A 26,643-nucleotide genomic window follows, 5' to 3' on the forward strand; every position below is an offset into this window, starting at 1 on the left:
GTTGGAAAGTGCAGTTATAGGGAAGGTTAAAATCTTGTCTCAGGGGTTGTCCTCTGGGGACAACCTACATGAGTTCACAATTCACCTTGCTTCTGTCCTATAAACTGAAGTCACATTCGGGATGTTCCCAGATCTCCACGCCACATTTCAGCTGTCATTTTTTGATGTTGTTAACAAGCTTTCCACCAGCTGTTAACCTCCCTGGCGGTATGATTCTTTCGGATTTTAGGTGCTGAAAGCGGTACCATTATTTTGCATGTAATTCTTGAGAATGAGCAGCCCAAACCAACTATTTACATTTTTTTTTTTTTTTGCTGTGCGTTCTTCTTTATAACATCTCGGGTATGATAAAGTTTGAGACACAAAATCATAAATTATAATATAATAAAAAACTATAAAAAAGTTAAAGTATGTATGTATGTATGTATACATATATATATATATATATATATATATATACGTATATATATATATATGTATGTATATATATGTATAGATATATATATATATTTATATGTATATGTATATATATATATATATATATATATATATATATATATACATATGTGTATATATATATATATATATATATATATATATATATATATATATATATATATATATGTATATATATATATATATATATATATGTATATATATATATATATATATATATATATATACATACATAAAAAGTACAGTAAAACTGCAGGAAAGGGCACTGGGGGGCAATGTAATGTGAATTTATTTTATTTTGAATGGTATCAGTGTGTTTGGTGTGTTTTACATTTGAATTTGCCGCTGGTTCCACCCCTGCGAACTTCATGTCGCAGGAGACGGAACCCGGGGCACGGAGAGGATCGGGAGGAAGAACTGCCGCCGCATACTGCTGAGATACATCGCTGGATCCCGGTGACAAGGTAAGAAACCTCTTTTACAGGATCCAGCGATGCTTCTGGTGGTACCCCGAGTGTGGCTCGGGGTTACCGCTTTTGGCTCTGAAATTTAACCCCGAGCCACGCTCTGGAATACCGCTAAGAAGGTTAAGGATTATGCCTTTATTCTTTTCTATGGTATACACCAGTGTTTGAGATCCTTCTAAAGCCCAACTCCGGGCACCAGTAAAAAAATACCCTTGTATTGGGGCCTTCCGGCACTGCAAGCATTAAATGCTCATTAGATCTAAGGACTGAAGGTTTAACACTAACTTTATTTCTTGCTCCTTAGACTTCCTTCATGCGGTTCCCCCTGCAGCCTCTCCTCCAAGACTCCCCTACCGCCGCTTATTCTTTACATACAAAAGAACAGTACTTTACATACATACAACTACAACTTTACATACAACTTTACATACAAAAGAACAAAGAGGCACTGGGAACAGGCAACTCCCTATCAAGTTACAACTTCCTGGAATCCCTCTCATGCCTGCCAAGCAGTGGAACCCCGAGAGAGATAAGATGTAAGAGACGATTGTGCTAATTGTCAAGGTTCAAAAGCACCTTGTTCTGTGTTTTATTGCTTCATTTGTACTATCTTCATTTTATGTACTATTGTCAATTCCTGATTGATTTTGATGTGGATGTTCACAGTTCTATTTTGTATGACCTTTTTTTCTTCAATAAAATATTTATGGTTAAAAAAGAGGCACTGGGAACTTTTAGACTTGCTAGTCAGAGAAAGGAAAACATCAAACAAGCTCAAAAGCTCTGACAAAGTGGCTCCCACACAGCAAGGCTTCCCTCAATGGGCACCCAAAAGTAACTCAAACCATAAAAATACAGAAAGGAGTGCCAGACCAAAATTGGATAAAAGAATCTAAGATTAATTGTTGATAAAAAAAGCAATTTAAAGTGAAGTTCCGGCCTCAGAAACGTTTTTTTTTGATAAAAATACTGCCCAAATAGTGATACTTAGCCCTTAATGTATCCGCTAATCCCATAGTTAATAGTTTTATATGTTTTGATTTATCAGAAATTCTTACTTTTAAAATCCTTTGCTGAGCGTGGCCATCTTTGCTGGGGTTATACGAAGCTGCAGTGTATAGATGTCTTCCCTTCTTCCTGGTTTGAGTTCAATGTGTATGCAGAATGTGGTGCGAAATCTCGTGCATGCGCAGTACTATGCAATCGGTTTCCATATCATCGCGTCATTTCCTTTTTGCAAATAACGCGATGAGAGGAGTGGCTGGCCGCCTACGTCACTGCCCATTGCCTTCTGGGAGTGATGAGTAAGAGCTCCCACGACGCATTGCAGGACAGGAAGTGACGGCGCAGAGGGAGGAAGTGGAAGAAAGGTGAGTGTATTTTCTTCTGAATCAAGGTAAGTAAAAAAAAAAAAAAAAATCGGGACTATCCAATTGTTTTCCAGGTTACACTCAGCAAGTGGATGGCACAAAATCGATTGTGTCCATTTTGAGGCTGGAACTCTGCTTTAAAAAATCCAACGCATTTCAGGTGCAGCCCCCTGAAGAGGGGGGAGTTGCCCCCCAAACGCTCTGGCTATTTATATATGAGGTTTCTCCTTTCTGTGTTTCTATGGTCTTTACATACAACGCAGGGCCAATAGAGGATGGCAAGTTCTGCATTTATGGGCTAAATGTCTGATAAATACAACTCTCATACTGCATGAATGCAGGGACTTTGTAGACATCTGGGAAAAGCAGTGATCCAATGACCAACGAGATGAGGATTCTGTGACAGTTTAACCACTGATTACTATAACTTTTTTTGGCAGTGTGAGTCCCGGTTCACACTGAGGCGACCTGTGAGACGACCTGGTCGCCTCACAGGTCGCCGTAGGTCGCCTCCCATAGGGAAGCTGCGGACCCGTTCTAATAGGAGCGACACAAGTCGCTCCGACTTAGAAAAAGGGTCCGGAGCTTCTTTGGGGCGACCCGGAGGCGACCGCCATAGACTTCAATGTTATGAAGTCCGTGGCGGCCGCTCCGAGGTCGCGGCGCGCTGCTCGCACCGCGACCTCGGAGGTCGCCTCCCGAAGTCGGATCGCCCCTATGTGAACGGGGCCTCAGAAACCCATAGCTGGCTGAAGACTAAATGGAAACATATTTAATATACAGTATATTGAATATAGTATGTATGTGTTGAAAACTCTGTTTGTTTACTTTTTATTGTCCGTGTCCCATTAAGAAGAATTACCTTCACTTCTTGTTCTGAAGGTGCAACAGGAACTGAAAGGAAATCTCTGTAAAGTGAGGGGAATTCCCTGCTTATTTCATTGGCACTGGAGCAAGTGTCTCTATTGAACATCTTTTCCTCACCTCTTGTTCTGGTGACAACTGCAAAATTTTTGGTTTTCTATTGCTTGATGAGTTGGTGACAATGGTCACAAGGACAAACAAAAGACTCTCTCCCTAAGGGAAACCCACACAGTTAGCCATAACAACCCCAAAGGTTTTTTTTTTTTTTATCCAATAGATTGTTATTGTTTTAACCACTTCCCGACCACCCACCGACGTAGGTACACTCGGGAGCGGGGAAGCCGATGCATGGGTCAGGCAGCTCCGATTGCCACCTGACACCCACGATCACTCCCCGCTGAGAGAGAAGGACGGTCGGCTGTTGTAAACACAGCCGACCGTTCTTCTCCCTGCAATGACCATAGAGCCCATGTGATCCTTCTATGTAGGATCACATGTCTCTATGGTCATTTCAAAAGCCACGCCCCTCCACAGTTACAATAACTCTCCTAGGCTTACATTTAACCCCTTGATCACCCACAGGGTTAACCCCCTTCCCTGCCAGTGTCATTATTACAGTAACAGTGCATATTTTTAGCACTGATTACTGTAGTAATGTCCCTTGTACCCCCAAAAGTGTCAAAAATGTCAGTTAGGGCTCTGATCTGTCTGTAGCAATGTCGCAGTCCCACAAAGAAATCGCAGATCACCGCCATTACTAGTAAAAAAAACAAAACGATAAAAATGACATAAATCTTTCCCGTAGTTAGTAGATGCAATAACTTTTGCGCAAACCAATCAAAATACGCTTATTGCGATTTTTTTTACCAAAAATATGTAACAGAAAACAAATTGGCCTAAAATGTTAAAAAATTTTGATTTTTAAATTTTGTTTGAGAATGTTATATAGCAGAATGTGAAAAATATTGTTTTTTTTTATTTTTCAAAATTGTCGCTCTTTTTTTGTTTATAGCGCAAAAAATAAAAATCGCACAGGTGATCAAATACCACCAAAAGAAAGCTCTGTTTGTGGGAAAAAAGGACGTCAATTTTATTTTGGTACATCGTCACACGACCGCACAATTGTCCGTTAAATTAAGGCAGTGCCAAATAGCAAAATAGGGCCTGGTCATTAAGGGGGCAATACCTTCCGGTCTTAAAGTGGTTAACAGGGTTACAATCAAACCAGTAAAGTCACAGCATGAGATCATAGGTTACAATAAGTGGAATGTCTGAACTCAACATAGTTGCCAGCTGGTAATCTTTTAGTAATTTGTACAAATGGTTTAGTCAGACTACAGGGTATGAGAGAGTACAATTGAGGTCACTATTGGGTGTACAGATGCCTAGGTCAAGAGATGGGAATGGTAGGGAGGCATCAGCCAGGGCCTAACCATCTACAGACTGTGGTAGAGGGGTCAAGATCTGTTGTCAAGACAGATGTACAGCATGGACGGGAAAGGGAGGGGTATAGGGAGGGGAAAGCAGGGAAAAAAGAGGGCAAAATGGGGAAGGTGTGTGTGTGTGGTGGGGGGAGCCGGGGGGGGGGGTTCCACCATGACATAATAGGATGGGGTAAGGAATAGGACTCATTCACAGTATCAAGAAACTCAGTGGAAGGGTAGTGGAGAGAAGAGGTCTGTCTATGGGGATCAGAAAAATTAAACTTATGCTGACCTAACATCTATAGCATTTGGTTAGAACGTTTGGACAAGAAAGTATTAAAATCGCTCCTCCAACCATTCAATGGTGCCTTCGTGGATTCAACTCATTTCAATTTGAGTACTAAATTTTTGTATCAAAGGGATATAAACCACATTACAGGAATGAATGAACATGTTTCTTCCGGAATAACTTAGACAAGTGCATGCGCATAAGACTAGTTAAAAAGTTTTCTTGGCTCGAAGCAAATTCAGCAATAATTTGTTTGTTCCCATTGGAATTGCCAAAAAAATGCCCATCTTTTTCCTTAAATTTTCTCACTTACTCTGGTCAAAACCAATTGTCAAATTTTCCCCTTTACCTGTTAGGATTCTAGGACAATCTCCCCCTGGACAATATCCCCTGGATTTTATCCCCCCAGACAATATCCTCCCTGGACAATATCCCCCCTCGAACCCTAACCCTACCCCAACCCTATGTCCAGGGGGATGTTTTCGGATGGGATATTGTCCCGGGGTATATTGCCCGGGGGATGTTGTCCTGGGGGGATATTATCCGGGGGGATGTTGTCCAGGGGGGATTATGTCCGGGGGGATATTGTCCTGATACCCCTGTTAGATAATCGAACATTCTGAAAATGACAATTTTTTTAATGAAATTCTACAGACGTAAGGCCAGCTTTAGGAATAAGTCTTTTTGATACGCAGTAAGCTTTTCAAAAAACAGTGTGTGAGCCATAAAAGTAAAAAAATGTTGACAAGAGAGTGTGGGAGTCTTCCAAGTACTCTATCCAAAAAAAAAAAAAAATAGTTTTGGCTATACATACCAACACATACATATTTTTGTTTAACATAAGCCGAGTTCTCCAATAATGACATGTTTTCTCACATATACACATATAAAGGTCAGCATTACAGGGAACAGACCATCTCAGTCTTTGAAAACATGATGGAAAACACAATAATGGTGCTGAAATAAGCCATAAAAGACCTGTCACCACATAACGCTATTTAAAATAAAAGAACCAGGATAATGTAACACTCTTGCGCTCAAGATGAAAGAGAGAAAAATTAATAAAGGATGTTTTGTCCAGATAAAGAGCATGATGTGTTGTAAGGCTTATTTACTAAACATATGTGGAATAACTCAGACATATTTTTCCCTTTGAGATTTCTTAAGGGCATATTGAAATAAAGAGGAAAAAAAAATCCAACACGTCTCTTGGGAAATCGAGTTTATCGTTAATAATCGACTGCTAAAAGGGTAACATCTGTTTTGGACAAATTGTAATGAGATTTAAACCCCAGGTGGGGAATACTATGTAGTAATGAATGAATTGCTCTGCATCTGAATAGTTTTAATTTTTGTTTTGGCAGAAAAAGCTGTTTTTTTCACATCAGGCATCTTTTAGCCAGCTCACTTTGTTTAATGATTGCTATTAATTTCCAGAGTGGCAGATGGATTTGAGCCTAGCGGAGTTTGCAGAGAAAATGTTAGCCTTAGGTAGTTATGATACGTACGTGTGCGAGGCCCTTTAGACTCTTCTCAACAGGCTTCTATCAAGTAATGTGGAAATCAGACCCTTGCCTAAGCTGCTGTATATAAACAAGCAACTAGATGCTGGGATCCAACTTCTTATGAAATACTCAGCACAGGATGGACTCAAAGAAGGCACTTATATGTCAATGACAACCCAAGGTTTCTGTGGCATAAAACTTTTTGCTTTCAGCTGTTGGCTCTGCATCCAGAACATGCAATCCATCTACCTGATAGTAACAAGAAAGAATGCAGAGTGCATTGGTTGTCCACAGCAGCCAAACAATTAACAAAGTGCAACAACAGGCAATAAGCAAGATCACTTGTTGAACGCTATTCTGGAAATGCTGCAACTGTGCTAAAGTCAGAAAGCACATTTATGTTAGCTGAGTTTATATATAATCACCAGCACCTGACTAAGCAGGATTTCACAATGCTTCTAAGTAAGATGGCAGCAACTTCTCAAATGACTTTGTGCTATGCAGCCTCTCTTATCCTGCAGTGTATGGGCGAGAGGATGCATGAAATGCTCAATTTTTGCCAGCTCACATTAAGTGTAATTTAGATGATAAAGAATTCAGTATAAGAATTTTAGCAGGTAGGTCAAATTCAGAGCAAGAAGTAAGTTAGAGCTAGGAGTAAAAATGCAGACTCACTGTACACTTCAACATGCATTACAGGACAGCTCAGTATATCAATGCATCTCTTACATGTCTCTAAGATGGCCACTCGGCCCCTTGTCATCACTCCTGGGTGGAGCCAGCCTTAAAGAAACAGTACATGTGAAACCCTTCAGGTATAACAATCTCTAAGGGTCCTTTCACACGGTCCACTGTGCGGTGCGGACCGTTCTCTGCTCAGCGGGGATCGATCCGCCGATCCCCGCTGAACAGGTGGAGGCAGCTCCGTCTCTGCACTGAGTGGGGAGGGAGGTGTCCGAACCCCGCTGCTCTCTATGGGGGAATCGGATGAGAGTGGACCGCCTGTCCGCTCTCATCCGATCCCCTGGACGGATGGAAAATAGGGTTTCCATCCACCTGGATTTCACGGACAGAATCGGATGTGGATGGCAGCGGGTTTTAGCAGACATGTCTCCACTGACATCCGCTGCCCCATAGGGATGCATGGAGAATCCGATCAGATCCACCTAAAAAACTGACAGGCAGATCTGATTGGATCGTTGGTGTGAAAGGGGCCTTAGATTGTAAGCTCCAACGAGCAGGGCCCTCAAATTCCTACTGTATTAAAGTGTATTGTATTTTAGGGGTGGTGGTGGTTTCCCTATGTCACTGCTGCTGTGTGTTAAGTGCCTTGCTATGTCTTCTTGCCCCCATGGAATTGGGATATGGATGATCGAGGATGGTATGTGTGTGTTTGTATGGGAATGTGTGCCTGTTGTATGTGTGTGTTTGGCTGGTTGTCTTTCGTCCTTTTATACCTCTGGAGTCTCGCTGAAGCCCTGATAGACTTTGTCCTATGGACTGCCATGTCTAGGTTCCAGGGTGGGCCCCATTGTTTAGAGGCCCTGCCCACCACCCCCCCCCCCTCATCCTATTGGCCACTGTTGGCTTAACACCGAGTTTATGGTGCTGTGTTGTTTTATTTTCTTCTATCTGATCTGTAATGGCATTGTCATTGTTTATTGCCTGGGTTTTATTTTTTTGGATGCTTGTTATGTGTTGTATTGCAAATTAAAAATAAACACCTTTCAAAAAAAAAAAAAAGTGTATTGTATTTGTACTGTCTACCCTCAATTTGTAAAGCGCTGCGTAAACTGCCGGCGCTATATAAATCCTATATAATAATAATATTAATATTTATTCTGATTGGCGTGCACCCTTAATTTAAACATGCAATATACAGATCTCTGGTGGGAAGTTATTGGTCCTTTATATTCCAAAAGTCTACGAACTGCAGATAATGTCAGTCAGCACCATGGACAGCGCCTCCCAGCACTCATTCCTACTTGGATCTAACTTGTTGATTTTTGAAGATCACACATCTTGTACCAGAACCAAATGCTGTATATTTTTTCTTCTGTTAAGAGGTTAAGTCATGTATTCCTATAATTCAATAAATGTTATATATCATATTCATAATTATGCAAAGAAAGAGCTGCGCTAAATTGACACAATGATAATAAAACCAAGAAAATAAATAAACTGTGACAGTGAGCAATTGAATCAAATCATACCATAATGTCCATATAAATAAACCATGGCAGTGAGCAAATGAATTAAATCATAACATAATTTCCATATAAATAAATCATATAGGTATAGAAAGTAAAAGAGTCCAAATATATGTGCCAGGTGCAAGAAAGGAATCCTTCACCACAATATTGTGACTTCTTCCACACTCAGTGCTGCGTGCTAAGGCCACGCTATGCGCTTACCATAGGGAAGGAAAAGACAGCCATTAGATGTAATCAAGAAGAACTCCAATGGGATCCAATAGATGGTGTAATGCCTAAGCCTGACAGGACTGGCAGGGAGCCGCGATCTTTTCCAGCCACCGCGATGCAGACCATCAGAGCCCGGCACTCCCAAGCATAAACATAAAAGAAGGGGACCACAGATAGTGAAGTACGTAGGCACACACTTTATTAGAACAAGGTAAAAAACTCACATGTGAGAAGGCGTGCTGACGTCACCATGTGATACCCGGAAGTCGGGTGGTTGTGTTCTGGTTGGAGTCTGCCGACATTTAGCGCTATATTTCTTAATCACATGTGAGTTTTTTACCTTGTTCTAATAAAGTGTGTGCCTACGTACTTCACTATCTGTGGCCCCCTTCTTTTATGTTTATGCTTGGGAGTGCCGGGCTCTGATTGTCTGCATCGCGGTGGCTGGATAAGATCGCGTCTCCCTGCCGGACCTGTCAGGCTTAGGCATTACACCATCTATTGGATCCCATTGATTACATCTAATGGCTGTCTTTTTCTTCCCTCTGGTAAGCGCATAGCGTGGCCTTAGCACACAGCACTGAATGTGGAAGAAGTCACAATATTGTGGTGAAGGATTCCTTTCTTGCACCTGGCACATATATTTGGACTCTTTTACTTTCTATACCTATATGATTTATTTATATGGACATTATGTTATGATTTGATTCATTTACTCACTGCCATGGTTTATTTATATGGACATTATGGTATGATTTGATGCAACTGCTCACTGTCACAGTTTATTTATTTTCTTGTTTTTATTATCATTGTGTCAATTTAGCATGGCTCATTCTTTGCATTTACTATTTGGTGTTTCCCACTACAGCTGCAGCTTTTACATTTATATATATTTCACCTTTTTGTTTCACTATCAATCAATTCACATTGGTTTATTTATTTAATTTCTCATTTTGTGCTTAGCGCGGTTATTTTTTGTACAATATTCATAATTATATTTATATTTTTTTCTAGTTTATTTTAACTTACTTTTTTCTTTTAACACATACACTGATCAGCTATAGCTTTATGACCACCCACCTAATATTGAGTAGGCCCCCCTTTTTGCCACAAAAACAACCCCCTTTGCAGCCAAAACAGCCTTATCACATCGAAGCATGGATGCCACTAGTCCTCTGAAGGTCTGCTGTGGTATCTGGTACCAAACCATAAGTAGCAGATCCTTTAAGTCTTGTAAGTTTAGTGATGGGCCTCCATGGATCGGACTTGTTTCACCAGTGAATTCCACAGATGCTTAACCGCCTTAGCGGTATCCCCGAGCGTGACTCGGGGTAGGAATTTTCTGCTATTAGCGGTATCCCCGAGTCACGCTCGGGGTCAATGGGCAGAGCATGCAGACAGCGCAGCGGAGCTTCTCTTACCTTATCCTGGCGATCCAGCGATGAGCTCTCATTGCTGTGACCGCCAGCCGAGATCTCCGCCGCTCGTCTGTCGGTAGGAGGACTTCCTAGTTCCGTTCCCTGCAGCAGCAATGCTGCATGGGAGCAGAACTAGGGAGGGAAATTAAAAAAAAAAAAAAAAAACGTTGCACAAAACACATAACACATTTTATATTATATATATGCATATATATATATATATATATATATATGTGTATATATATATGCATATATATATATATATATATATATATATACATATATATATATATATATACCTATATACACACACACATATATATATATATATATATATATATATATATATATATATATATATATAAAATTATATTATTGATTCGATTATAATCCATGCGTTATATATATGTATATGTATATATATATATATATATATATATATATATATACACACACACATATATATATATCTATACACACACATATATATATAATATATAACGCATGAATTATAATCTAATCAATAATATAATTTTATTATATATATTATATATTAAATAATAAAATAATATTATTGATTCGATTATAATTCACTTGTTTGTGTTTCAAATTTATCACATCTGGGATGTCTACTAGAGACTTGTTTTGGTCAGGTTTAAGTCAGTAATTACTAAGAATTGTAGGCCTATAATACATAACGCCAAATTTCCATGAAAAGAATTGTACCGCTTTTGGAACAGAATTCCTGACAGAATCATGCCGCCAGGGAGGTTAATGGATAAAGATCTGGAGAATTTGCAGGCCAAGCCAACATCTCAAATTTGGTGTTGTGCTCCTCAAACAACTCCTAAACCATTTTTGCATTGTGACAGAACACATTATTCTGCTGAAAGAGGTCATTGCCATCAGGTAATACCATTTCCATGAAGGGTTGTATTTGGTCAGCAACAATGTTTAGGTAGGTGGTACATATCAAGTAACATACACATGAATGGCAGGACCTAAGGTTTCCAAGCAGAACCATTACCCAAATCATCACACTGCCTCTGCCCACTTGTCTTCCTTGCATACTGCAACCTGGTGCCATCTATTCCCTAGGTAAGCAATGCACATGCATCCGGCCATCCACATGATATAAAAAGAAAATGTGATTCATCAGACCAGCCACCTTCGTACATTGTTTCATAGTCCAGTTCAAATTATTACATACCCATTGTAGACACTTTTGGCATTGGATATGGGTCAGCATGGGCACACTTACTGGTCTGCAGCTACACAACTCCATGCACATCGAACTGTAATAGCTATTTCTTTTGCTTTTAACACATCAACTTCATGGATAACTTGTTTACCTGCTGCCTGAAATATTTTGCTGACTGTCATTGATCTTTATTGTATGGTTCTGATTGGTGTATACTGTATGTATCTTATACTATTTCACTTTACACATGGCAATACATTTTCCGTTATAGCTGTCTTGGAAAACAAAACACACCTATTTGTTCTAATTTTCTTAGCTTCTGATCTTTTCTTGGCCTGGTCAATTAATCTGTTAAAATTAAGCAAATGTGCTCTCTGGTTCAAAACTTGTGCATACTGCATCTTCTTTCAAATACATCGAAGCATAGGTGTTGTGTTACACATCACTGCAATATGCTATGGTCCCACCATGAAACACTGCAAAATAAATGATTATAAAGCATGCATATTAACTTAATATTAAATATTTTTTTGCTTTATTTATTATGGTCAGGGTTTTAAAAAATACAATTAAAAAAAATGAGGTAGACGAATAGAAAATATTACATAATTTGCATTCTCCCATCGAGCCAGCAGGTGGCGCTCTTTTTCATATGTTCCAGGCTCTCACTTTAATGCAAAGCCTGTTGACAGGACTCAATAGCTCAATAGCTCAAGCTAAAAAGTATCTAGGCAAGTAAGTTACTAATTTCAGTAACACAACCCTTATGGGAAAGCCCTGTCCAAAACGTCAAACAGATAAACGGCTATTGAAAAAATAAACATTTATACTCACCTAGGTGGATGCAGCATGGATCCGATGCTGCATCTGTCCCCTGATGGCTCTGCACTAAGAACCGTTGACCGCTCAGTTCTCCCCTTTGCTCTGAGCAGATAGCGGCGACTTTCAGTCACCAGCTCTCTGCTCTTCCTCTCCAGCACTTACTGGAGTGCTGGGCTGCAGAGGGGGCAAAAGCAGCTGGCTCTGAATCTTTTCAGAGCCTGGACCGGCTGAAATACATCAGCCAAAAACAAGTCACAGGAGTGCAGAACAAACTGCACTCCTGTGATCCCCAGCAGGAGTATAGCCAAAATAGCTTCAGCTATACTTCTCCTAAGATAGCCCAAAGTGCTCTGTAAATCTTTTGTTATGCATTAAATGTTTATTTAGAAAATTAAGATTTTCTGAAGAAAGAAAGAAAGAAAGAAAGAAAAAAGAAAAGAAGCTATACTTCTCCTAAGATAACCCAAAGTGCTCTGGGAATCTTTTGTTATGCATTAAATGTTTATTTAGAAAATGAAGATTTTATGCATATAGCACGAAAGAAAGAAAGAAAGAAAGAAAGAAAGAAAGAAAGAAAGAAAGAAAGAAAGAAAGAAAGAAAGAAAGAAAGAAAGAAAGAAAGAAAGAAAGAAAGAAAGAAAGAAAGAAAGAAAAAGAAGAAAAGACGCGTTGACGTAAACACTTATAAGCTTTAAACAAACTTATAAAATTGACAGTCTGACCCAAAACCATCAAGGCTTCCCTTTTACAGTATATGCCCGCAAAGGAATATATAATGTATATATTAAAGTAAATTTAGAGGTCTTTCCAATTTAGGCTCTGTAGTAATGTTTCCTGGGTAGCATTTTCAGCCCACTTATTGATTTTACATGCTGCCTGGAGCTGTTCATAAAAAATAAAAAAATGCAAAAGCTTTACCATAGAAAGAAAATAGCTATTTACAAGGGCTTTTCAATTAGTCACAACAAGCCCCCTATTTAAAGCCATCACGTTCTCCTGTAACATTGATAATCACCTTTAATCTCTTGCTCCACATGGCCCAGCTCCAAGTCAAGGGAGGATTACAAAGTCTGAGCCCGTGTTATCACCTTTGTATTACACAAACAGTTGGCCAGCGGCTAGCGTTTGCTGCAAAGGCGAGGAGGGGGAGACAGCCTGTTATTGTGAGTGGCTGTAAAAGAACTTGCTCAGTGGACATTTTCATCTCCCGGCCTGCAGAATTTAGAAACATCTTTTTACTCCTCCGGGAACTGCTTTTTCAGGATTATATTATTTTATATTAGGAGGAAGGCTATTTTCAGGCTCTATCTAAAGTGCTTAAAGTTGGATTATTATTGGAAGGGATAATGGCTGCCATTTCTTACAATATCTCTCAGAACTAATTCATCAATAGCAATCAGCCGCAGCACTCAAGCACCCATATGTCCAATTTATTACTATGTATTTATTATATACATACATCAATAATACTGCACCCTACCATCGCAGTTTAATAAAGTGCTGACTGCAAGCCTTTTGCTGTGCAAATGGAAGCCGTTCACCTGAAATAGCATACAGCTTTTTATGTCCGCGCTCTAAATAATATTCACCGTAACGTTTAATACTCATATTATTCCGAGAATTTATCAGGGCTGGTGACTTGAGATCTTATTAATAGGCATTAATTGGCACTCTGTGCACTTTAGACACGGGTTTATTTCTGCTGCAGTGTTAAAGGGAAACTTGAATTTCATAGCAAAAAATTAAAAAAATAAATAAATGATATAACACGTTTAATTGCCATTTGGCAGTTTCATGTTATTAAAAACGACCTATTCATTTTATACAACAGCTTGCAATGGCTTGTTATTGGTAGTTATGTCTCTAATATCAGTGAGGATACAGTAGGTCTTGCGAAGGCACATAGACACGTTTAGTGTAGTTATATGACAATCTGTTTAGGTTTTGCTTTGTCTATCAGTCAAGATAGTGTTGCAGTCATGTTAGGTGTCATTGGTGGTGTGCTGTAGTATCAGTCAAGGTATCATTCAGCATCAATGTCAGGTTTTATGAAACGCAAGTACCATTCTAGGAGAAATTCAGTAAAAAATGATTTTTGCTACTTTTTATCGGAATGGGAAGTTGCTGACAGTTTTCATTGCCGTCTGTAACCCTACTGGGAAAATGTCTACTTACTCGTAAGTGTACTAGTAAGAGATATTTACAAAAAGAGAGGAGAACTCAAGCCAATAGGGACACAGACAGCATCGAAAACCTGGTGGGATTTTTAAGTCTTGCACCCTAAAATATGTTTACATTGGAGTTACATTAAAAGCATAACTCAAGACAAAAAAGAAAGAAAATAAATTGATAAATGGCCCTTAGAGAATGCAAAAACTGCTTTTGCTGCAATACCTGCCTTATCTAATAATCTTTTGAATAAAATGGACTACACGGTCAAGGGGCCCCAGTAGGTTAAAACACAAAGTGCAGTTTAAAAAAAAATAGCTTAAAGTGGTTGCAAACCTTTACATATATTAATGAAGTGACTAGCCTCAGGTGACACACAGAGATGAAACAAATCCTCCTACAAAAGTTGTACCTGTTTATCTGTAGCCCTCTTTTCTCTGCAGCTGTTTAAAGTCCAGAATTTATATACCTTGTCAGAGCAGTCAGAAAAAAGGGGGAGAGCTGAAGATACACTCTATAGATGTCAGTGAGGAGAGATCTGACAGCTGACTAGATAATTGGGGAAAAGGTATACACCTCCCTTTACACAGGAGCAGGACTGAGGCCGTCAATCACAGGCTGTGTCCTGTTTTCTCTTGGTGTCAGGAAAACTTGTCAAAAGGGATTCATGTTGACAGCAAAGGAACGAAGAAGCAGACAGAAATTACACTTAGTGCTCTGGATTCAGACAAGTACACAAAAAAGAGAAATATGCTTTGTTCATATTTCATGCCCAAAGTTTACAACCACTTTAACGCTCAACTTCAGTAAAATTAAAAACCGTAACTTGCAGTTGGGCTGCACCTACACTGCAGGAGTTAAATGCTAGTTGATATTGAAGGGCTAGTTCACACCAGCATACAGTGCAGGAAACCTACGCTTTGTGACCGTTTCCTGAACCATGTGTAAGGGATTAGCTCGGTGGTAGGCGTGGATGACCCCTTTGGGGGTGCGTTTTCACAGAGAGATAGCCGAGCAGAGGTTGAAAACAAGACTGATTTATTCATGCAATTTACTTCACACAATTGCAAGCGTCAAAACAGCCAAAATAAAATAAAAGACAAAATAAATCCTTGCCTCTGTGGGCGGCTACCTTCTCACGCTGGAACCTACCTAAGAAGTCTTCCCAACCTACTGTTGGGCCGACACTGCTGATCCTACAGCAGACACTCAAATGTCCATTTGTTTGCTTTTCACACAGCACAAACATTGTCCATTGAACATGTCCCTTTGTTTTCTTTCACACAGAAACACTTCGTCTTCTCACCTTTGAGACGTCTTCACTCGTTTTTACCCTCCTGAGCACACACCGCTTCAGGAGGTCTTCCCCATGCTCACTCAGCTTTCAGGGGGCACACAGGACTGTCCTCTACCCACATGGCGTCAGGATGCAGCCGTTTGTCTGCCTTCCTCTCCCAGCCCACACGGCGACAGGAGGCAGCACTCAATAGATTTTCTCTGGACAAATTATAGAGGCCTTGATCTCCTCATTCTGAACAGCTGAAGGCCTTTCAACTTCTTTACACCTTCCTGCTGCCTTTGGCAGCCGACACCCTATAATAATTAGTGAACTTTTCAAAGCAGGTGGGAATGTGTCTCCTCTCAGTGACTACATTCCCAGATTTACCTGACTTCCTGTCACATACCCCCCCCTCTTGTTTCAACCCTAGGGTTGGGACACATATTTCCAGGCACGCATGTGTCAGGCACTGCTGACTCACTGATAAGCCTCCTATTATCCTCAAGCTTCCGGATGAAACTGTTTTGTCATCTTCATTGACGGATTTCTCATAAATGCCACACAGTTTGTCTCTCATCTCATATACACATTCTTCAACTGCATTTTTGGCATCATTTTGCTCCTTCTCGTTTCTGTCATCTTCATTGACAGCTTTCTCATAAATGTCAGACAGCTTGTCCCTCATAACCGTCTGTCCAATCCACCATGGAGGACCGTGATCCATAGGCAACTCAATTGGGCTAGTCTTAATGTCTTCAACATTCTTAAGACGCCTCTCTCTGCAATCCATAAATGTTTTCCACAAAACTTTGAGAACCTTTGCTTCACTAAGCTTTGTTCCAAGTAGGGACTCTTGACATCCCACTTTTTGTTGTAAAAGGGAATGATCTTCCTTCTTGAGCTTTGCTTGCTCTAAGATGCTGTGCAGAGGATTTTCCAATTGAGACAACAGGCTGTCACACATTTCTTCAAAGTGACCCCTGTTCCTTTTCCCAGAGACATCAATATCATTCACCAAACATTTCATATTCATAGGCAGATCTGAAGCATTTGCACTCATCAACTTTTTAAACTTTTCGCCCTCCTGAGCGAGTCGCAGTAAAGGCCTACTATTTGATTTGATATTGAGTTTATATTTCTTGCCAAACTCTTCACAGAAGAAGCCAACCAGAACATCATCAACTTTCCTTCCACCAACATAGGGGTCAAAGGCAACAACACAGTTGAACCCAGCGATCTGGGTGGTATCCATTATAGACCTCCTCTCTGCATCAGTGAAGAAGCATGGAACTGCAACACATTCTTTTACAGGTTTCTTCAATGCACTTTCTGCTGAACTATTTGACCGCTCAAGGTCACCTAGTTCTTTTTCTCTATCTGAATTCCACATGGAATGCATCTCAAGATCACGATCAAACTTCTGCCACCCGTCTTTCACCAGTTCCATTTTGGAAACACTCCCTGAAAGGCACTTATTCATTTGCTTCACGTTTTCACCAACAGCCTTAGTTTTCCCCACTAGGTTTTCAGCCTGAACTGAGAAATCACCACATTTCTTACTCAGCTCCTTTGTTTGCTGAAGTTCTAATGATACATTTTCCAATGCTTGAAGTTTTTGAAGGAACGGTTTATTCCAAAGGGGTGATTCAAGCCACATGTCATCACATTTCTGAGGCTCACTCAGGACAGACCCCAAAACACTGATCCTTTTAAAAACTGCATCAGGCACACTATCCCCTCTTTGGGACAGATCCTCTGTTGCCTGGAATTCCTCTTCCAGTTCCTGCAACGGAATCTTCATCTCTTCTACTTGCTGTTCTAAGACTCGCTTAGACTTTTCTAGCTCCTGAACGCTTTTCACAACATCATCCTTGGAGCGGACCAAATCTTCCATTTCTGTACACAGCTGTTGGTTAACTCTTTCTAGTTCAACTTTACACTCTAGAGCTTCCTCCAAAGAGCGAGCCAAGAACAGGGCTTTGCTCTCGTTATCACGCACCTCCGTTTCTGCACGGGCGCGTTCTTCTGCATATTTTGCAGACACAGTCTTCTCTTCACCAAGCATCTGATCAAACTTCTTTTTCACATCTTCAACACACTGTAATGAACCAACGCTTTCTTCCATGCGTTTTTTCATATCCGCTATCTGAGCTTGCAATGTTGCGACTTGCTCTGATAGGTTTTTCTTTTCTTCCGCCTCCTCTTTTAATTGTTCCAGGAAGCCATTTTTCTCATCTTCCATTTGTTTGAGCTTTGTGCTAAAACTCAGCCTTTGACACCTCTCTTCCTGTAAGAGTTCCTGCGTGTCTTGCAGCTGCGATTCCAAGATAGAAAAATCTTCCGCAATTTCTCTAAATTTGCTGTCTGCTTGAGAAAGCCGATTTGTGACACTGTCCAACTCAACCTGCAATCGGTTTGCCTTCTCTAACAGCTTAGCACACAATCGGTCACCTTCTGACACCTTGACTTGCGATTCCAGAAGCCGTGCCTCTACTTTTTCCCTCTTATGTTCACAATCTCCTTTTCCCTGCATAAGAGCCTTCACCTCATTGGCTAGTTTCTGGGAATGAGACTGTAATTCTGCCACACAGGCTTCTTTCTCCTTTAACTGCTGCTGGAAACGTTGGGCTTCACCTTTCCAACTTTCACAGTCTGCACGTAATTCATCTACCACATTGCTCAAAGTGGTGAGCTCATACACAGTACTCAGTAATTTAGCCTCTCTTTCACTTTTCTCGTTGTCGCTGAGAGACAATGTCGTTTTCAGAGCGACATTCTGTTCCTGCGACTCCTGCAGGTCTATTTTTGTAGCTTCCAAACACTGAAGACTTTTTTCCAGCTGATTACGCAACTCCAACATTTCACACATGCTTTGCTTCTGCAAAGTCTGAATTTCAATTTCCTTTTCCATGAGGATGGTATCTTTCTCCTTTATAGTGTCTTGATGTTTTTGCAACTCGACCAAAAGAAGAGCAGTGGTTTCTTCCCACTGTGACACATGAGACTTGAGTAGTTCATTCGTTTCCTGCAAGTTTCTATGCTCCATCTTAAGCAATTCCACGGCTTGTTCCTTTTCTTCCATTTTCCGTTGCAAGGCATCCAACTCAGCCCTGCACACATACTCGGTTTCTTCCAAACCGATGGCCTCCATTGGCTGCTGGCGTCTCTGTTTCCAGCCTGCCATTCTCTCTTGGTGATCCTTTTGTTGAGCTGCAAAGCTCCATTGTTTCAGCATCTCCCCCATTTTGGGTTTACTTTTCATCTGAGAACCCTGCGTCTCCATAGCAGTTTCATTTGCCCCAGTGTTGCTAGGGACAACAACCTTCCTCTTTAGTAGACTCTCTTTAGGCATGGATGGGGCTGGTTCAGACGGTAACATCCCCTCCATCCATAGAATCCGGTCTCTCATTTCATCTATCTTTGCATTCTTCAGGCGTTTTGAACGCCCCATCTTCAATAACTCCACAAACAAATTTTTCACAGTCCAGCAAAAAATTTTCAGACCACTGTCTCTTTAACACATGTAGTTTTTCTCTCTCTTGCAAGATCGCTTTTCCTGCACACACAGTTTGTGCAGTCACTTGCACCAGACACAACAAAGTTCATCAAATAATTTTGAGACCGCTGTCTCTTTAAAACACTTTTTTTTTTTTTCTGTCAGGATCTTCTCTCCTGCACACATAGATTGTGCAATCTCATGCACCAGATAAAGTTCATCAAACATTTGCACTTCCTTGCAGGGATCTCTGCTTATGCCCACTGCATACCTCCACCATATGTAAGGGATTAGCTCGGTGGTAGGCGTGGATGACCCCTTTGGGGGTGCGTTTTCACAGAGAGATAGCCGAGCAGAGGTTGAAAACAAGACTGATTTATTCATGCAATTTACTTCACACAATTGCAAGCGTCAAAACAGCCAAAATAAAATAAAAGACAAAATAAATCCTTGCCTCTGTGGGCGGCTACCTTCTCACGCTGGAACCTACCTAAGAAGTCTTCCCAACCTACTGTTGGGCCGACACTGCTGATCCTACAGCAGACACTCAAATGTCCATTTGTTTGCTTTTCACACAGCACAAACATTGTCCATTGAACATGTCCCTTTGTTTTCTTTCACACAGAAACACTTCGTCTTCTCACCTTTGAGACGTCTTCACTCGTTTTTACCCTCCTGAGCACACACCGCTTCAGGAGGTCTTCCCCATGCTCACTCAGCTTTCAGGGGGCACACAGGACTGTCCTCTACCCACATGGCGTCAGGATGCAGCCGTTTGTCTGCCTTCCTCTCCCAGCCCACACGGCGACAGGAGGCAGCACTCAATAGATTTTCTCTGGACAAATTATAGAGGCCTTGATCTCCTCATTCTGAACAGCTGAAGGCCTTTCAACTTCTTTACACCTTCCTGCTGCCTTTGGCAGCCGACACCCTATAATAATTAGTGAACTTTTCAAAGCAGGTGGGAATGTGTCTCCTCTCAGTGACTACATTCCCAGATTTACCTGACTTCCTGTCACACATGTTTACAATGCACTGGGCGTTCGATCTTCTGCGGGTGTCCATCACAAATGCAGTGCATTTTCTTGCACCAGATCACATGGTACCACAGTACCATAAGATTTAGTGCAGTGCATGTTTGAAAAACAGTGCAAGCATTACTTTTTGATCCAGTGCAATTTTCAGCACAGGAATCATACAGGGACATACATCATGTTCCTTTGTGATTCAGGTGTGAACCAGCCCTAAGTTAGTTAGGTTATGACTAAGCACTCCTATGTGTGAAACATGTCAACTGTAACCTATCCTGTGCTATTGTCCCATGCTAGAAGAGGGACATTTCATTGGATTACAATTGCGGTGTGCGACCCGTTTTCTTCTCATTTGCATTTTACTGCTGTAGCGAGCCTGGGTAAGCACCTGGGAGTAATCCTTTACATACCACACCTGAGTGGTATCTTGTTCTCTAGATTGAGCAAGCCCTTAGTGACAGGAAAAACAGTTTTACCTGCTCAATCCTCTAGTTACTAGGATACGACATACGTTGAGCTCTAGCCACATGCACAGTGCGCTCTCTCTCAGAGATGTATAGTAACTAAGTAGAACTACTTCACTACTGTACTTAGGTACCGAAAGGCGGTATCTGTACTTTCCTAGAGTAGATTTTTTTTCTCCTACTTCCACTTTTACTTCACTACATTTTTCCAATGATTTCAATACTTCTACTCTGATATTTTTTTTTTGTGCTGCATAGTTACTCGTTACAATTATAAAAATTACCACTGCCAGAACAGTAGATGGCAGGTTTCATGAAGCTCAAAACATGTGTATAATCAGCGCATACGAAAATAAATGCTCATATATGTATAAATAAAAGCTGCATTTGAAATAATAAAAAACAATATGATGTTCAAACGTTTGACTTCTTTCTTTAATACCTACATAACACAGTACTTGTACTTTTACTTTCAGTACTTGAGTAGCAAAATTTGACAAAAAAACTACTTGCAATACTTAAGTACAAAAAATGTTGAATACTTTAGTACTTCTACTCGAGTCACTTTTTGATCGAGCACTTCCACTTCTACTCAAGTCACTTCTTGATCGAGCACTTGTACTTTTACTCAAGTATGGGTTTCGAGTACTTTATACAACTCTGCTCTCTCTCTATCCATGTTGAAGCAGTGGTTGACCCAAACATTGCTGCAACAGGGAGAGACATAGAGAAGTGTGCATTCATAGCCTTCTCACAAATCATTTTCTTCCATAGATAGGTGTTCTAAGTTTTCTGGGTTGAATGGCAGCCAGCATCATCAATCCACTTCCTCTGAGCATGTACTCTCATGCAACTCCCCAGTTGGGCGACATTATCATGAAGGCTGGGCTCAGTTTATCACTACACAATTTTAGGTCTTCCATGCTCTAGCCAAACCTAAAAAAGTTTTATTAGTCTTGTTAGTACTATTGTAAAAAATGTACCTACGTCCTATAAGTTCCTGGTGGCTTTGCCAATTAGTAGCTCCCTCCTTCTTAGGGTCTTCTGAATAGCCTTCAACCTAGTTTTGGTTGTGCACATTCCGATTGGTTTACTAAAGAACACTGGACCTAGACTCTGGTTGACCCTTGTTTGATTAGCAAACTGTGTTGTCATTTCTTAGTTACTGTTATATGTTAGTTTTCTTGTCCGACCTTGATTGAAGTCTGCCTACCATGGGTTTTGCTTTGAGCTCTCTTCCTGCTCTACAGTTTGGCTTTGACATATTGTATGTGGACTTCCTGATTTGGACCATGGCTTGACTCTTGACTACACTCCAGTCCATTCCCCTTGGCTTTTTTCTTTGTTGAGATGATTTGATCTTTCGATTGACCTGCAGCTATCCTGCATTAAACTCTGTTATTCTTTTACTTTGTTCAGGTTTGATCACAGCCTGTTGGACTACCTCCTAATTTCTAAGCTGACCCTTTTTCGTGCTGCTGCTGAACTATTTTGGCTCCATGGTCTACCACGTAAGAACCAGAATACTGCTTTTCATTCTAACATAGAACTAAAGATTTTTCTTTATTATTCTTATCAACTAATCAAACATACAATAATGAGAAATATAAAAATGAAATGCAGCCATGACTGGTCATTTTGTAAACAATCACTATTTTCGTTGCATTCTTCCATAGTGCACTTGAAACATGGACCGGGAAGTAGGATTGCTTGCTATGAACGGTCTGTCTCTTCAACATATTCAGCCTTTGTTTTCAGCTAGGCGTCTAGTAAGATCAAAACAGACAGCTCCTCATATCAGTGTCAGCCAGTCAATCAGTGTTCTTCTCAGTGTATCATCAGTAAGTCATATGGTGTGTCAGAGAGCAAGGCTGCCCTGATATGATTTGGGTAGCAAGATCACCTCTGCAACCTGCATTATAAACAGGCGGCTTCCCTTCTAATAAAGTCTACAGCGGAGGAAGCAGGGATGGATTACAGTGTGTAAAGTACAGAAAGATGGGATGAATTCATTATAATTAAAAAGCTCAGGCTCGGAGGAAATGAAGGGAGCCTGCCACAGGCCTTTCATAAATCAGCCAGGCTAGATTTAATCAAGAATGTAAGAATTCTTTTGCATGCGGGATGAGAAAATTAAATAGTCCATGATATTTAAATGGATTGTAATTTATGGAGATTTCACAATGATTGGATGCAAACGCATGTAATACCATCCCAGGAATACCTCTTCTCGAATGACAACAGGCTTAATTGTGTAAAGCGACACTGTGCATTTGTGTCAGATATACTCTGGATTATGTTAAATGTTAGAAAACAATTGAAGGATAACAACTGGAGGAACAGTTAGTAAGTGTAGGGGGTGATAACAAACACTGATCCTATGCTGAACAGCCCCAGCCGATTCCTAACATGGTTATGTACCTCAACATAAGACACATCAGAAGCTAGGTTTTCAGGTGCCAAAGATGTCTTTGATTGATGGGTCAGTCTATCATAATGCAAGAATGTCATTAAACACAGATAGGTACCCAATTCATAAATGATGGTTTCATTTTCACAATAATTCAATATATACATATATTTATATTAGAAGGCCAGTATGGTGGCCTGAATTTATGGGAGAAGCCCAGGGGAGGGGGTATTTAAGCAACCCACTCGCCTGTGTTCCTTGTCGGTTCCAGTGCACAATACAGTACTAGGCCGACTCTCCCCAGCTCCCTCTGTGTTTGTGAGTCTGTGTGTCCAATTATAAGTGTATTGCGGCTTTTCAGTTTGTGGTCTTCGTCAGCTGTTGCAGGTAGGATTCAAACTTTTTTAGTTTCATACCCAATGTTAGGATTCGTTATGTTTCCTATCCTCCATACATTTTGTACTTAGCTGCCTCCAAGTTGTTCATGGATCAAGCATGGATCAAGTTGTTCAAGCATGAAACCTAGCCTCAACCCGATATAACACCTTTGGGATGAATTAGAGTGGAGACTGCAAGCCAGGCCTTCTCTCCAAAATTAGTGCCTGACCTCACAAATGCACTTCTGGAAGAATGGTCAAACAACATTCCCATAGAAACACTCCTAAACCTTGTGGACAGCCTTTCCAGAAGAGTTGAAGCTGTTATAGCGGCAAAGGGTGGGCCAACTTAATATTGAACCCTACAGACTAAATTTGGAATGCCATTAAAGTTCATCTGCGTGTAACGACAGGCATCCCAATACTGTTGGTAATATGGTGTATATATTTACGCTAATGTAATTACTTGAAACCTGTCTTCATAATTTAACTATCTTACATGGGCTGAAAGCTCAAATCAGACTTACAGTGGAAGTGCCAGATCTGATGGTAGTGAGTAGGAGGTATTTAAGTAAGCTTGTAGGAAGAAAAAAGGTAGGTATTGGAGCTCCGGTGGCGAGTGAGGGGGTAGTGTTTAGGGCAGTGCTCTGGAAAACTAGTAGTTAGTAGTCCATGGAGAAGACGGGAGGTAGAGCATTACTTCAAAATTGCAAGCTTTGAAAGGTTATGTTACCTTTTTAGTTATGAAATCATGTAACGCTGAAGGATGAATCAAATCATAGGGTTATGTGCATGAATAAAAAAAAGTCATGTTTTTTTTTTCATTCATGTATATGTAGAGGGTGTTAACTTTTAATGTGACCCCATCGGTCTCATAACAATCTAACTAGAGCTCCCCTTCCATAGAAGGGGGATTATATTCACCTCTAAAGTGGCCAGAGTTTCCTACTTCCCCTCATTTACAATGCTGCAGCCTCCATTGGACTCTTCAGCATTCAAAATATGCCCATGTGTCCTGTCGCATGCTGTGGTTACTTATTCCAACCCTACACCATTGAAGGTTGCAACCACAGTCCATGGAAGGAAAAATAGGCATGTGACACTCCCAAAAGTGTTGAATTCTGAAGAGTTCAACAGTCATCTATTGCAGGAAAGTCCCAGATGGATTGACTTTAAGACATGGGCCAGACTGAGGCATAGCATGGAAAGTACAGAACTCTACCTGAGTGCAAGTCCCCTGCTTTAGATTTAAGTAAAAACTGCAGATCAAATTCACCATTAGATACTGGTAAATTTCAATCCACTGGGTCATTTTGTTTTTCAGGTGCCCTATGAACTTAGGTCTGGTTATACTTATGGCCTCTGCTATCCTGATTGGTTCATCAGATATATCTTGAATATGGTAACCAATGAATCCCAGAACTATTGGGTATTTCTCTTTATCCCCAGGGACACGTAGATAAGTTCAATCTAGGGGACTACTACCTGAGTGAAGAAGATTAACAGATAAATAAATGAATCATGGGAATCGAATCACGACTTGGCATGCACTATAATGAGCTTGCAGGTTGCTGTGCAAGGAGTTCCATAATGGCTAAAGAAATGACAGTTGTAATATCCAATGTTATAAAGTTAATATATTACAATACAATAAAATATAATATAATACAATGTAATATTGTTACTATATTATAGGGCTGCTGTGAAAGGAGTTCTGTAATGGCTAAAGAAATGACAGTTGTAATATAAAATGCAATATAGTTGTAATATACAATGTAATACAACTGTCATTTCTTTAGCCATTACAGAACTCCTTTCACAGTAACCTGCATGCTTGTTATAGTGCATGAGTCGATTTCCATGATTCAGTTCTCTGTCTGTTAATCCTCTTCACACAGTTAGTAGTTCCCTAGATTGAACTTATCCACCCAGCAGTACATGTCACTGGGAATACAGATATATAGAAATAACCAGAGGGGCAGCACAGTGGCAAAGTGGTTAGCACTTCTGCCTAGTTGCACTAGGATCGCTGGTTCAAATCCCAACCACAGCACTACCTGGCTGGAGTTTGTTATCCCTGTGCCTGTGTGAGTTTCCTCCAGCTATTCCGGTCTCCTCCCCCATTAAAAAGACATGCTGGTAGGTTAATTGGTTCCTTTCTAAATTGGCCCTGTGTATGTATGAATGTGAGTAAGGGACCTTAGATTGTAAGCTCTTTGAGAGCAGGGACTAATGTGAATGTACAATATATATGTTAAGCGCCGAGTATATTGAAAGAGCTATATAAGTACCTGAAATAAATATTTCTGGGATTCATTGATTACCATATTCCAGATATCTGATGAGGGAATCAGAAAAGCAGAGGTCATAGGTAGTACTCAGTGCTGTTAGATGAGGTTGCAGGGGAAAGTCCTTTACCCTGGCTTAATTCCAAATCATGCTTTGGGCTAACACCAGGCTCGTCTCTTCACTTCTACAAATATGTATTTAGCAATGTCTTCGTTTTGTTTTTGGATCCATTGTGGGACAGAAAGGGTACTGCCCCACATTAGATTTTGACCTAGAATAATCCTATCTGTGCGAAGGGCAAATATTGCTTGTATGCTTTGTTTTCAATAATGGACACACCCAGATGAAAGAATTGCAAAATTAATTATAAACTGTATTGCTGATATATGTGAAAAAAGCAAGTATATATAACCTAACAACATGGACACTTAGTAGCAATTGTTGTCCCACGTGGTGTTGTCTCTTAACCACTTCTGGACCGGAAGATTTTCCCCCTTAATGACCAGGCCCTATTGTGTGATTCGGCACTGCTTTAATTTAACAGACAATTACACGGTGATGCGACGCTGTACCCAAATACAATTGATGTCCTTTTTTCCCCACAAATAGAGCTTTCTTTTGGTTGTATTTGATCACCTGTGCGATTTTTATTTTTTGCGCTGTAAACAAAAAAAAGAGCGACAATTCTGAAAAAAAAAAATATTATTCACATTCTGCTATATAACGGAAAATTTATATCAAATACTTACCGTAATTTTCCTTTCCTGATGGACTCCATGGCAGCATACGTATCGGGTTTGGCCCCGCCTCCAAACCTACCCATAGGACCTCACTCCCATAAATCTTTGCTCCTGTTCAGCACACGTGTTCTGTAACTATCCTCCACAGA

General features: G+C 40.4%; 1 protein-coding gene across 4 annotated transcripts in view; it reads right to left on the bottom strand.

The window, feature by feature from the left end:
• The window catches only part of ELFN1 (extracellular leucine rich repeat and fibronectin type III domain containing 1), an 895,638-nt gene that overhangs the window by 53,081 nt on the left and 815,914 nt on the right, over nucleotides 1-26,643 (bottom strand). The window lies entirely within an intron of this gene.

Source organism: Pelophylax lessonae (genome assembly GCF_965119305.1).
Source record: "Pelophylax lessonae genome assembly, chromosome: 6".
NCBI lineage: Eukaryota > Metazoa > Chordata > Amphibia > Anura > Ranidae > Pelophylax > Pelophylax lessonae.